Source organism: Syngnathus scovelli, unplaced genomic scaffold (genome assembly GCF_024217435.2).
Source record: "Syngnathus scovelli strain Florida unplaced genomic scaffold, RoL_Ssco_1.2 HiC_scaffold_479, whole genome shotgun sequence".
Classification (NCBI taxonomy): Eukaryota; Metazoa; Chordata; class Actinopteri; order Syngnathiformes; family Syngnathidae; genus Syngnathus; species Syngnathus scovelli.
In genome coordinates, this window is record NW_026061580.1 from 10001 (window position 1) to 22781 (window position 12781).

Genomic DNA, 12781 nt, shown 5'->3' on the forward strand with positions numbered 1-12781 from the left:
CGCCCGACGCGGGCATCGCTAGATTAGCCGTGGCCCCGATCCTTCCCCATCGACAGCCTTTCGCCCCCTTCGCTCCGGCCTCTGAGGCGGCCGGTACCCCTTTCTTGGATGAGACAGAACCCTTGACGGGCCGTTCGCAGATTTTTGCCCGGGCTTTATTTACCGAGGCGGCCGGTACCTCCGTCTGCCTTGGATGGACCGCATCCGCAGATTTTCGTCCGGCCTTAGCTTAAGGAGACGGCCGTTGCCTCCGATCCTCCGGGCTAGAGCCGGGTGAGGTCGTCTCGAACCACGTGCCTGAAGGCCGCCTACGCCGGATTCGGCCCCGCTCATTCGTCGGAGTGACCGCCCGACGCGGGCATCGCTAGATTAGCCGTGGCCCCGATCCTTCCCCATCGACAGCCTTTCGCCCCCTGTACTCCGGCCTGTTAATAGAGGCGGCCGGTACCCCCACCTTGGATGAGCCAGAATCCTTGACGGACCATTCGCAGATTTTTGCCCGGGCTTTGTTTACCGAGGCGGCCGGTACCTCCGTCTGCCTTGGATGGACCGCATCCGCAGATTTTCGTCCGGCCTTAGCTTAAGGAGACGGCCGTTGCCTCCGATCCTCCGGGCTAGAGCCGGGTGAGGTCGTCTCGAACCACGTGCCTGAAGGCCGCCTCGCGCCGGATTCGGCCCCGCTCATTCGTCGGAGTGACCGCCCGACGCGGGCATCGCTAGATTAGCCGTGGCCCCGATCCTTCCCCATCGACAGCCTTTCGCCCCCTGTACTCCGGCCTGTTAGTAAGGCGGCCGGTACCCCCTTTCTTGGATGAGCCAGAATCCTTGACGGACCGTTCGCAGATTTTTGCCCGGCCTGTGTTTAAGGAGGCGGCCGGTACCTCCTTCCTTGGATGACCCACTACCCTTGACGGGCCCATTCGCAGATTTTTGCCCGGCCTGTTAATAGAGGCGGCCGGTACCCCCTTTCTTGGATGACCTACTACCCTTGACGGGCCATTCGCAGATTTTTGCCCGGCCTGTGTTTAAGGAGGCGGCCGGTACCTCCTTCCTTGGATGACCCACTACCCTTGACGGGCCCATTCGCAGATTTTTGCCCGGCCTGTTAATAGAGGCGGCCGGTACCCCCTTTCTTGGATGACCTACTACCCTTGACGGGCCATTCGCAGATTTTTGCCCGGCCTGTGTTTAAGGAGGCGGCCGGTACCTCCTTCCTTGGATGACCCACTACCCTTGACGGGCCCATTCGCAGATTTTTGCCCGGCCTGTTAATAGAGGCGGCCGGTACCCCCCTTTCTTGGATGACCTACTACCCTTGACGGGCCATTCGCAGATTTTTGCCCGGCCTGTGTTTAAGGAGGCGGCCGGTACCTCCTTCCTTGGATGACCTTCTACCCTTGACGGGCCATTCGTGGATTTTTGCCCGGCCTGTGTTTAGGGAGGCGACCGGTCCTCCGTAACTTGATCGGATTTCCCTTCCGGCCTGAGTTTATGGAGGCGGCCGGTCCTCCGTAGCTTGATTGGATTTCCCTTCCGGCCTGTGTTTATGGAGGCGGCCGGTCCTCCGTAGCTTGATTGGATTTCCCTTCCGGCCTGAGTTTATGGAGGCGGCCGGTCCTCCGTAGCTTGATCGGATTTCCCTTCCAGCCTGTGTTTAAGGAGGCGGCTGGTCCTCCCCGGTCGGTTGCCAAGCGACCGGGACCCGCAAGTGGGCAGGAACCGTCCACCCAACGCCGGCGAGCCGGGGCCGGTGGGGGCCCTACCAAGGCGGGTCTAACTTCAGGCGGTGCAAACGGGGGAGGGGGGTAAGGACGGCTGCCGGGAGCAGACAGCCGTCCCCGGGAGGGGGTAGTAGCTTCGCGGCGGCCGCCGGGAGCAGACGGCCGTCCGCGGATTCTGCCAATGCCTGTAGGACTTTGAATATTTCACAGCCGTGCTGTGGCACTTAGAAAATTTTTCAGAGATGTGGCACTTAGAAAGTTTTTCAGAGATGTGGCACTTAGAAATTTTTTCAGAGATGTGGCACTTAGAAATTTTTTGAGAGATGTGGCACTTAGAAATTTTTTGAGAGATGTGGCACTTTGAAAATTTTTGAGAAATGTGGCACTTAGAAAATTTTCTCTCTCTCTCTCTGGAAGTGCCGTGCCTTCTTCAGTTCTGCTATCCGAGCAGGGGACGCTTGCTGGCGGCCGTTACCAGCGCTCGGACCAGGCCCAATTGATTTGCATGGAAAACAATTGCGTCCCCCATGCTCGTTCTGACTATATTTTGCGAAAGGGGGGTAAAGTGATGAGTACACTAAGTGGGGGGACCAACCCATGTACTCTAGAAAAAGTACATGGGTTGACAAAAGACCAGTTGGTAATGCACCCCTGGTACCCCAACCCCTGGTACCTTTAGGCACTTAGAAAAAATTTCGCCCAAATTTGGAGGTCGCTCCAGGGGAAGAGGCCGAATTTTCGCCTATTACGGCCGACCGCGGGAACCAGCCGAGGCGGACGCTTTTCGGCGCAAGAGCCGTTGGCACTTAGAAAATATTCGCTAAACTTCAAAGGACCTCCAGGGGAAGAGGCCGAATTGTCACTTTTTCTGGCCGACATCGGGAACCAGCCGAGTCGGACTCTTTACGGCGGAGCAGCCGTTGGCACTTAGAAAATATTCGCCAAACTCGGCCGGACTTCCAGGGGAAGAGGCCGAATTGTCACTTGTTCTGCCCGACATCGGGAACCAGCCGAGTCGGACACTTTAAGGCGGAGCAGCCGTTGGCACTTAGAAAATATTCGCCAAACTTGAACGGACCTCCAGGGGAAGAGGCCGAATTTTCACCTGTTCTGGCCGACATCGGGAACCAGCCGAGTCGGACGCTTTAAGGCGGAGCAGCCGTTGGCACTTAGAAAATATTCGTTAAACTTGAAAGGACCTCCAGGGGAAGAGGCCGAATTGTCACTTGTTCTGGCCGACATCGGGAACCAGCCGAGTCGGACGCTTTACGGCGGAGCAGCCGTTGGCACTTAGAAAATATTCGCCAAAATGTTCCGGACCTCCAGGGGAAGAGGCCAAATTTTCACTTGTTCTGGCCGACTGGGTGAACCGGCCGAGGCGGACACTTTACGGCGGAGCAGCCGTTGGCACTTAGAAAATATTCGTTAAACTTCAACTGACCTCCAGGGGAAGAGGCCGAATTTTCACTTGTTCTGGCCGACATCGGGAACCAGCCAAGTCGGACCCTTTACGGCTGAGCAGCCGTTGGCACTTAGGAAATATTTGCCTTAACTCGGCCGGACTTCCAGGGGAAGAGGCCGGATTTTCACTTGTTCTGGCCGACATCGGGAACCAGCCGAGTCGGACACTTAAAGGCTGAGCAGCCGTTGGCACTTAGGAAATATTTGCCTTAACTCGGCCGGACTTCCAGGGGAAGAGGCCGAATTTTCACTTGTTCTGGCCGACATCGGGAACCAGCCGAGTCGGACGCTTTACGGCGGAGCAGCCGTTGGCACTTAGAAAATATTCGTTAATCTTGAACGGACCTCCAGGGGAAGAGGCCGAATTTTCACTTGTTCTGGCCGACATCGGGAACCAGCCGAGTCGGACTCTTTACGGCGGAACAGCCGTTGGCACTTAGGAAATATTCGCCGAACTCGGCCGGACTTCCAGGGGAAGAGGCCGATTTTTCACTTGTTCTGGCCGACATCGGGAACCAGCCGAGTCGGACTCTTTACGGCGGAGCAGCCGTTGGCACTTAGGAAATATTTGCCAAAATGTTCCGGACCTCCAGGGGAAGAGGCCGAATATTCACTTGTTCTGGCCGACATCGGGAACCAGCCGAGTCGGACACTTTACGGCGGAGCAGCCGTTGGCACTTAGGAAATATTCGTTAAACTTCAACTGACCTCCAGGGGAAGAGGCCGAATTTTCACTTGTTCTGGCCGACATCGGGAACCAGCCGAGTCGGTCTCTTTACGGCGGAGCAGCCGTTGGCACTTAGGAAATATTCGCCGAACTTGGCCGGACTTCCAGGGGAAGAGGCCGGATTTTCACTTGTTCTGGCCGACATCGGGAACCAGCCGAGTCGGACACTTTACGGCGGAGCAGCCGTTGGCACTTAGGAAATATTCGCCAAAATGTTCCGGACCTCCAGGGGAAGAGGCCGAATTTTCGCTCGTTCGGGCCGACATCGGGAACCAGCCGAGTCGGACACTTTAAGGCTGAGCAGCCGTTGGCACTTAGGAAATATTCGCCTTAACTCGGCCGGACTTCCAGGGGAAGAGGCCGGATTTTCACTTGTTCTGGCCGACATCGGGAACCAGCCGAGTCGGACTCTTTACGGCGGAACAGCCGTTGGCACTTAGGAAATATTCGCCGAACTCGGCCGGACTTCCAGGGGAAGAGGCCGATTTTTCACTTGTTCTGGCCGACATCGGGAACCAGCCGAGTCGGACCCTTTACGGCGGAACAGCCGTTGGCACTTAGGAAATATTCGCCTTAACTCGGCCGGACTTCCAGGGGAAGAGGCCGGATTTTCACTTGTTCTGGCCGACATCGGGAACCAGCCGAGTCGGACTCTTTACGGCGGAACAGCCGTTGGCACTTAGGAAATATTCGCCGAACTCGGCCGGACTTCCAGGGGAAGAGGCCGATTTTTCACTTGTTCTGGCCGACATCGGGAACCAGCCGAGTCGGACCCTTTACGGCGGAACAGCCGTTGGCACTTAGGAAATATTCGCCTTAACTCGGCCGGACTTCCAGGGGAAGAGGCCGGATTTTCACTTGTTCTGGCCGACATCGGGAACCAGCCGAGTCGGACTCTTTACGGCGGAACAGCCGTTGGCACTTAGGAAATATTCGCCGAACTCGGCCGGACTTCCAGGGGAAGAGGCCGATTTTTCACTTGTTCTGGCCGACATCGGGAACCAGCCGAGTCGGACCCTTTACGGCGGAACAGCCGTTGGCACTTAGGAAATATTTGCCTTAACTCGGCCGGACTTCCAGGGGAAGAGGCCGGATTTTCACTTGTTCTGGCCGACATCGGGAACCAGCCGAGTCGGACTCTTTACGGCGGAACAGCCGTTGGCACTTAGGAAATATTCGCCGAACTCGGCCGGACTTCCAGGGGAAGAGGCCGATTTTTCACTTGTTCTGGCCGACATCGGGAACCAGCCGAGTCGGACTCTTTACGGCGGAACAGCCGTTGGCACTTAGGAAATATTTGCCTTAACTCGGCCGGACTTCCAGGGGAAGAGGCCGGATTTTCACTTGTTCTGGCCGACATCGGGAACCAGCCGAGTCGGACTCTTTACGGCGGAACAGCCGTTGGCACTTAGGAAATATTCGCCGAACTCGGCCGGACTTCCAGGGGAAGAGGCCGATTTTTCACTTGTTCTGGCCGACATCGGGAACCAGCCGAGTCGGACCCTTTACGGCGGAACAGCCGTTGGCACTTAGGAAATATTTGCCTTAACTCGGCCGGACTTCCAGGGGAAGAGGCCGGATTTTCACTTGTTCTGGCCGACATCGGGAACCAGCCGAGTCGGACTCTTTACGGCGGAACAGCCGTTGGCACTTAGGAAATATTCGCCGAACTCGGCCGGACTTCCAGGGGAAGAGGCCGATTTTTCACTTGTTCTGGCCGACATCGGGAACCAGCCGAGTCGGACTCTTTACGGCGGAACAGCCGTTGGCACTTAGGAAATATTCGTTAATCTTGAACGGACCTCCAGGGGAAGAGGCCGAATTTTCACTTGTTCTGGCCGACATCGGGAACCAGCCGAGTCGGACGCTTTACGGCGGAGCAGCCGTTGGCACTTAGGAAATATTTGCCTTAACTCGGCCGGACTTCCAGGGGAAGAGGCCGAATTTTCACTTGTTCTGCGACATCGGGAACCAGCCGAGTCGGACCCTTTAAGGCTGAGCAGCCGTTGGCACTTAGGAAATATTTGCCTTAACTCGGCCGGACTTCCAGGGGAAGAGGCCGATTTTTCACTTGTTCTGGCCGACCGGGGGAACCAGCCGAGTCGGACACTTTACGGCGGAGCAGCCGTTGGCACTTAGGAAATATTCGCCAAAATGTTCCGGACCTCCAGGGGAAGAGGCCGAATTTTCACTTGTTCTGGCCGACCGGGGGAACCAGCCGAGGCGGACACTTTACGGCGGAGCAGCCGTTGGCACTTTGAAAATATTCGCCAAAATGTTCCGGACCTCCAGGGGAAGAGGCCGAATTTTCACTTGTTCTGGCCGACCGGGGGAACCAGCCGAGGCGGACACTTTACGGCGGAGCAGCCGTTGGCACTTTGAAAATATTCGCCAAAATGTTCCGGACCTCCAGGGGAAGAGGCCGAATTTTCGCTCGTTCGGGCCGACCGGGAGAACCAGCCGAGGCGGACACTTTACGGCGGTTGAGCCGTTGGCACTTAGAAATTATTCAGACTTCCATAAACACACATCGGCCTTTTGCCGTCACTGCCCGGGATGGGCACCGTGGTAGCTAGGACAGTTCGTGTGACAGCTTCCGCTGGCACTTAGACAATTTTTAAAATGAAAATAAACAGTTCTGCACATACGTGCCGACTATATTTTGCGAAAGGGGGGTAAAGTGATGAGTACACTAAGTGGGGGGACCAAGTACATAAAGCCTACCCCTGGTACCTCAGAGAGGCCGAATTGACACATTTTGTGTCCGACCGCGGGAACCAGACGAGGCGGACGCTTTTCGGCGCAAGAGCCGTTGGCACTTAGAAAATATTCGTTAATCTTGAACGGACCTCCAGGGGAAGAGGCCGAATTTTCACTTGTTCTGGCCGACATCGGGAACCAGCCGAGTCGGACGCTTTACGGCGGAGCAGCCGTTGGCACTTTGAAAATATTCGTTAAACTTCAACTGACCTCCAGGGGAAGAGGCCGAATTTTCACTTGTTCTGGCCGACATCGGGAACCAGCCGAGTCGGACGCTTTACGGCGGAGCAGCCGTTGGCACTTAGAAAATATTCGTTAAACTTCAACTGACCTCCAGGGGAAGAGGCCGAATTTTCACTTGTTCTGGCCGACATCGGGAACCAGCCGAGTCGGACGCTTTACGGCGGAGCAGCCGTTGGCACTTAGAAAATATTCGTTAATCTTGAACGGACCTCCAGGGGAAGAGGCCGAATATTCACTTGTTCTGGCCGACATCGGGAACCAGCCGAGTCGGACGCTTTACGGCGGAGCAGCCGTTGGCACTTAGAAAATATTCGTTAATCTTGAACGGACCTCCAGGGGAAGAGGCCGAATATTCACTTGTTCTGGCCGACATCGGGAACCAGCCGAGTCGGACTCTTTACGGCGGAACAGCCGTTGGCACTTAGGAAATATTCGCCGAACTTGGCCGGACTTCCAGGGGAAGAGGCCGGATTTTCACTTGTTCTGGCCGACATCGGGAACCAGCCGAGTCGGACACTTTACGGCGGAGCAGCCGTTGGCACTTAGGAAATATTTGCCAAAATGTTCCGGACCTCCAGGGGAAGAGGCCGAATATTCACTTGTTCTGGCCGACATCGGGAACCAGCCGAGTCGGACACTTTAAGGCTGAGCAGCCGTTGGCACTTAGGAAATATTCGCCTTAACTCGGCCGGACTTCCAGGGGAAGAGGGCCGGATTTTCACTTGTTCTGGCCGACATCGGGAACCAGCCGAGTCGGACACTTTAAGGCTGAGCAGCCGTTGGCACTTAGGAAATATTTGCCTTAACTCGGCCGGACTTCCAGGGGAAGAGGCCGGATTTTCACTTGTTCTGGACGACCGGGGGAACCGGCCGAGTCGGACACTTTACGGCGGAGCAGCCGTTGGCACTTAGGAAATATTTGCCAAATGTTCCGGACCTCCAGGGAAGAGGCCGGATTTTCACTTGTTCTGGCCGACATCGGGAACCAGCCGAGGCGGACACTTTACGGCGGAACAGCCGTTGGCACTTAGGAAATATTCGCCAAAATGTTCCGGACCTCCAGGGGAAGAGGCCGATTTTTCACTTGTTCTGGCCGACATCGGGAACCAGCCGAGTCGGACCCTTTACGGCGGAACAGCCGTTGGCACTTAGGAAATATTTGCCTTAACTCGGCCGGACTTCCAGGGGAAGAGGCCGGATTTTCACTTGTTCTGGCCGACATCGGGAACCGGCCGAGTCGGACACTTTAAGGCTGAGCAGCCGTTGGCACTTAGGAAATATTCGCCTTAACTCGGCCGGACTTCCAGGGGAAGAGGCCGGATTTTCACTTGTTCTGGCCGACATCGGGAACCAGCCGAGTCGGACACTTTAAGCTGAGCAGCCGTTGGCACTTAGGAAATATTCGCCTTAACTCGGCCGGACTTCCAGGGGAAGAGGCCGGATTTTCACTTGTTCTGGCCGACATCGGGAACCAGCCGAGTCGGACTCTTTACGGCGGAACAGCCGTTGGCACTTAGGAAATATTTGCCTTAACTCGGCCGGACTTCCAGGGGAAGAGGCCGGATTTTCACTTGTTCTGGCCGACATCGGGAACCAGCCGAGTCGGACTCTTTACGGCGGAACAGCCGTTGGCACTTAGGAAATATTCGCCGAACTTGGCCGGACTTCCAGGGGAAGAGGCCGATTTTTCACTTGTTCTGGCCGACATCGGGAACCAGCCCGAGTCGGACTCTTTACGGCGGAACAGCCGTTGGCACTTAGGAAATATTTGCCTTAACTCGGCCGGACTTCCAGGGGAAGAGGCCGAATTTTCACTTGTTCTGGCCGACATCGGGAACCAGGCCGAGTCGGACTCTTTACGGCGGAACAGCCGTTGGCACTTAGGAAATATTCGCCGAACTTGGCCGGACTTCCAGGGGAAGAGGCCGATTTTTCACTTGTTCTGGCCGACATCGGGAACCAGCCGAGTCGGACCCTTTACGGCGGAACAGCCGTTGGCACTTGGAAATTTTGCCTTAACTCGGCCGGACTTCCAGGGGAAGAGGCCGAATTTTCACTTGTTCTGGCCGACATCGGGAACCAGCCGAGTCGGACTCTTTACGGCGGAACAGCCGTTGGCACTTAGAAAATATTCGTTAAACTTCAACTGACCTCCAGGGGAAGAGGCCGAATTTTCACTTGTTCTGGCCGACATCGGGAACCAGCCGAGTCGGACTCTTTACGGCGGAACAGCCGTTGGCACTTAGAAAATATTCGTTAAACTTCAACTGACCTCCAGGGGAAGAGGCCGAATTTTCACTTGTTCTGGCCGACATCGGGAACCAGCCGAGTCGGACGCTTTTCGGCGGAGCAGCCGTTGGCACTTAGAAAATATTCGTTAATCTTGAACGGACCTCCAGGGGAAGAGGCCGAATTTCCACTTATTCTGGCCGACATCGGGAACCAGCCGAGTCGGACGCTTTACGGCGGAGCAGCCGTTGGCACTTAGGAAATATTTGCCTTAACTCGGCCGGACTTCCAGGGGAAGAGGCCGATTTTTCACTTGTTCTGGCCGACATCGGGAACCAGCCGAGTCGGACCCTTTACGGCGGAACAGCCGTTGGCACTTAGAAATATTTGCCTTAACTCGGCCGGACTTCCAGGGGAAGAGGCCGATTTTTCACTTGTTCTGGCCGACATCGGGAACCAGCCGAGTCGGACTCTTTACGGCGGAACAGCCGTTGGCACTTAGGAAATATTCGCCAAAATGTTCCGGACCTCCAGGGGAAGAGGCCGAATTTTCACTTGTTCTGGCCGACCGGGGGAACCAGCCGAGGCGGACACTTTACGGCGGAGCACCCGTTGGCACTTAGAAAATATTCGCCAAAATGTTCCGGACCTCCAGGGAAAGAGGCCGAATTTTCGCTCGTTCGGGCCGACGGGAGAACCGGCCGAGGCGGACACTTTACGGCGGTTGAGCCGTTGGCACTTAGAAATTATTCAGACTTCCATCAAACACACATCGGCCTTTTGCCGTCACTGCCCGGGATGGGGCACCGTGGTAGCTCGGACAGTTCGTGTGACAGCTTCCGCTGGCACTTAGACAATTTTTAAAATGAAAATAAACAGTTCTGCACATACGTGCCGACTATATTTGCGAAAGGGGGGTAAAGTGATGAGTACACTAAGTGGGGGGACCAAGTACATAAAGCCCTCCCCTGGTACCTCAGAGAGGCCGAATTGACACATTTTGTGTCCGACCGCGGGAACCAGCCGAGGCGGACGCTTTTCGGCGCAAGAGCCGTTGGCACTTAGAAAATATTCGTTAATCTTGAACGGACCTCCAGGGGAAGAGGCCGAATTTTCACTTGTTCTGGCCGACATCGGGAACCAGCCGAGGCGGACGCTTTTCGGCGCAAGAGCCGTTGGCACTTAGAAAATATTCGTTAATCTTGAACGGACCTCCAGGGGAAGAGGCCGAATTTTCACTTGTTCTGGCCGACATCGGGAACCAGCCGAGTCGGACGCTTTACGGCGGAGCAGCCGTTGGCACTTAGAAAATATTCGTTAATCTTGAACGGACCTCCAGGGGAAGAGGCCGAATTTTCACTTGTTCTGGCCGACATCGGGAACCAGCCGAGTCGGACGCTTTACGGCGGAGCAGCCGTTGGCACTTTGAAAATATTCGTTAAACTTCAACTGACCTCCAGGGGAAGAGGCGAGTTTCCACTTGTTCTGGCCGACATCGGGAACCAGCCGAGTCGGACACCTTACGGCGGAAGAGCCGATGGCACTTAGAAAATATTCGTTAAACTTGAACGGACCTCCAGGGGAAGAGGCCGAATTTTCGCTTGTTCAGGCCGACCGGAGGAACCGGCCGAGTCGGACACCTTACGGCGGAAGAGCCGATGGCACTTAGAAAATATTCGTTAAACTTGACAGGACCTCCAGGGGAAGAGGCCGAATTTTCGCTCGTTCAGGCCGACCGGAGGAACCGGCCGAGTCGGACACCTTACGGCGGAAGAGCCGATGGCACTTAGAAAATATTCGTTAAACTTGACAGGACCTCCAGGGGAAGAGGCCGAATTTTCGCTCGTTCAGGCCGACCGGAGGAACCGGCCGAGTCGGACACATTACGGCGGGAAGAGCCGATGGCACTTAGAAAATATTCGTTAAACTTGACAGGACCTCCAGGGGAAGAGCCGAATTTTCGCTCGTTCAGGCCGACCGGAGGAACCGGCCGGGTCGGACACCTTACGGCGGTACGGCGGAAGAGCCGATGGCACTTAGAAAATATTCGCCAAAATGTTCCCGGACCTCCAGGGGAAGAGGCCGAATTTTCACTTGTTCAGGCCCGACCGGAGGAACCGGCCGGGTCGGACACGTTACGGCGGAACAGCCGTTGGCACTTAGAAAATATTCGTCAAAGTCGTCCGGACCTCCAGGGGAAGAGGCCGAATTTTCGCTCGTTCGGGCCGACCGGAGGAACCGGCCGGGTCGGACACGTTACGGCGCAACAGCCGTTCGCACTTAGAAAATATTCGCCAAAGTCGTCCGGACCTCCAGGGGAAGAGGCCGAATTTTCGCTCGTTCGGGCCGACCGGAGGAACCGGCCGGGTCGGACACGTTACGGCGCAACAGCCGTTGGCACTTTGAAAATATTCGCCAAAATGTTCCGGACCTCCAGGGGAAGAGGCCGAATTTTCGCTCGTTCGGGCCGACCGGAGGAACCGGCCGGGTCGGACACGTTACGGCGCAACAGCCGTTGGCACTTTGAAAATATTCGCCAAAATGTTCCGGACCTCCAGGGGAAGAGGCCGAATTTTCGCTCGTTCGGGCCGACCGGAGGAACCGGCCGGGTCGGACACGTTACGGCGCAACAGCCGTTGGCACTTTGAAAATATTCGCCAAAATGTTCCGGACCTCCAGGGGAAGAGGCCGAATTTTCGCTCGTTCGGGCCGACCGGAGGAACCGGCCGGGTCGGACACTTTACGGCGCAACAGCCGTTGGCACTTTGAAAATATTCGCCAAAATGTTCCGGACCTCCAGGGGAAGAGGCCGAATTTTCGCTCGTTCGGGCCGACCGGGAGAACCAGCCGAGGCGGACACTTTACGGCGCAACAGCCGTTGGCACTTTGAAAATATTCGCCAAAATGTTCCGGACCTCCAGGGGAAGAGGCCGAATTTTCGCTCGTTCGGGCCGACCGGGAGAACCAGCCGAGGCGGACACTTTACGGCGGTTGAGCCGTTGGCACTTAGAAATTATTCAGACTTCCATCAAACACACATCGGCCTTTTGCCGTCACTGCCCGGGATGGGCACCGTGGTAGCTCGGACAGTTTCGTGTGACAGCTTCCGCTGGCACTTAGAAAATTTTTAAAATGAAAATAAACAGTTCTGCACATACGTGCCGACTATATTTTGCGAAAGGGGGGTTAAAGTGATGAGTACACTAACTGGGGGGACCAAGTACATAAAGCCTACCCCTGGTACCTCAGAGAGGCCGAATTTTCGAATTCTGAGGCCGAGCTGGGGAACCAGACGAGGCGGACACTTTTCCGAGCGAGAGCCGATGGCACTTAGAAAATTTTCGGCTAAGTCGGCAGGACTTCCAGAGCGAGAGGCCGAATATTCGTCATCTGTGGCCGACCGGGGAACCAGCGAAGGCGGATAGGCGGTCACGGATGTCCCGCCGGCTGGTCCGCGGGCCAATTTGGGTCCCGTAATTTAGCGGTCGCGGGTCCGGAATCCACGCCGGCCGGGGAACCAGCGCAGGCGGATAGGCGGGTCACGGAGGTCCCGCCGGCTGGTCCGCGGGCCAATTTTGGTCCCGTAAGTGAGCGGCCGCGGCCCGGAATACACGCCGACCGGGGGAACCAGCGAAGGCGG